At 42.0% G+C, this 2045-nt stretch overlaps 1 pseudogene across 1 annotated transcript; it reads left to right on the forward strand.

The window, feature by feature from the left end:
- The first annotated feature begins 211 nt into the window (after positions 1-211).
- On the forward strand, positions 212-910 carry LOC310665928 (MICOS complex subunit MIC10-like; annotated as a pseudogene). Its single transcript has 2 exons — positions 212-364; positions 834-910. The product of its transcript is annotated as an MICOS complex subunit MIC10-like (transcript).
- Positions 911-2045: the final 1135 nt, after the last annotated feature.

Raw genomic sequence — 2045 nt, forward strand, 5'->3', positions numbered from 1 at the left:
TGATCTGGAAGGGGGGGGGGGGTCAGATGAAATGAGCTGTCCTTTATGAAACCAAATGCCACAATAATTGCACCCTACTAGGGAGTGGAGGGTGGTGCATATGTGTGAATGGGGCATTCCTCCTACATCTCAGTGTTACCCTTGTAGAACTCAGCAGGGAAAAGGATGGGGACAAAACTAGAATTATGAGGAGCAGGAGGTGGTGGCCAAGATGGTGTCAGAGGGAGATTTGGGCAGGAAGTGGGACTGGTGCTTGGCTGACTCCGCCGTCAAGTGGGTGCTGGCTTTGGGTTGGATGTCTTCTTCTCAGTCATCTTCAAAAGGAAGACGTGGCCCATTATTCTCAGGTCAGGAATGGGCTTAGGAATGGCTTATTCATATTTCTCCAATATGCAGTGACGGCTGCAAGGGTGTTACTGGCACAAAAATGGAAACAACAAGAAATACCGACGATAGAAGACTGGAGATCAAAGTTGTTAGACTATGCTGAATTGGATAAGATGACCGGAAAGATTAGATACTTAAGAGACCAAAGGTTTACAGAAGACTGGGGAAAATTTGTTGAATATCTGGAGAGTGTAAGTGATGGTCAAATAACACTAGAAGGTTTTAAAAGAGCACTGTGAAATGTGAGAGGTATTGTTAAAAGGGAGTAGAGGAAAAAGATTCAAATAATGACAATATGAACAAAGGAAATGCGTAAATTAATAATGACTACAAAAGATTTACGGAAAAGCTGAAGGAAGTCCAAAAAGAAAGATTTGGAAAAAATGAATGTGAAATTAATGTATGTTTTGTTTTGTTGTAAATTAATAAAAAAATAATATAAATAGGAATGGCTTATTCAAACCGCCAGCATGACTTCTGGTTTCCTTACCTTCTCCACGGGCGGCTTGTCAAGGAGCAATGACACCTTGGCAATTCCTTGGGAAGGTCGAAGTGTCCCGGCCTTGAGGCAACGGCCTTTGGAAGCGCTTGACCCGTTGCTCTTTTTTCCTGCGACACCTGGGACCAAATATCTTTCTTTTTTTTTTTGGGTAATCCCTCTTTTGGAAATGAAAACGGAGACGGTGCTGTTCTGGAAAGTAAAATAAAAATGAGAGTCAAAAAACCAACCAAACAAAAACTAGAATTATGCCCCATCTGCACTATACATTTAAAGCAGCATCATACAACTTTTAAAAGACATGCAATAGCTCAGTTGGTAGAGCGGACATAGGCAAACTCGGACCTCCAGATGTTTTGGGACTACAACTTCCATGATCTCTAGCTAACAGGACCAGTGGTCAAGGATGATGGGAGTTGTAGTCCCAAAACATCTGGAGGCCCGAGTTTGCCTATGCCTGCATGACACTCTTAATCTCAGGGTCATGGGTTTGAGTCCCATGTTGGGCAAAAGATTCCTGCATTGCAGGGCATTGGACTAGATGGTTCTCATTGTCCCTCCCAACTCTACAATTCCTTTATTCTATGGCTTCACCCAAATGATCCTGGGAACTGTAGTTTTTTTTAAGGTGCAGAGAGTTGCTAGGAGACCGCATTTCCCCACGTAGAGCCACAATTTACAGAGTGATTTAATGGTCGACCCCTCTTCCCAGGGAACTCTGAGAATTACGGCCCTGTGAGGAGAATAGGGGTCTAGCAACTCTCAGCACCCTTTGAAAACTACAGTTCCCAGCATTCTTTGGGAAAAGCCATGACTGTTTAAAGTGGTGTGATACCAGGGTTGTCATATGTCTGAATACTGCAATTATCAATAAAAAATCTCAAAAAATAAAAAAGATCAACAACTTTGCCAAATAAAAGCCTAGCCAGTACTCCATTCTGGTGAGTACTGTCCCCCAAAAAGTTCTAAATAAAGTAAGTTAATATGGCCCCTGAACCCCGGATTCCTTTATTATTATTATTATTATTATCATTATAACCCTGGATTCCTAACCCCCTGCAATAGACCATAGAAGTCTGTCCCTAACCCCATGACAAACATTTCATTTTTGACTTTGCAAAATAAGTGGTCTGGTATACTGTGGTGTTCTTTTAACCAA

The sequence above is a fragment of the Podarcis tiliguerta genome (genome assembly GCF_965153285.1).
Source record: "Podarcis tiliguerta genome assembly, chromosome: 16".
Lineage (NCBI taxonomy): Eukaryota > Metazoa > Chordata > Lepidosauria > Squamata > Lacertidae > Podarcis > Podarcis tiliguerta.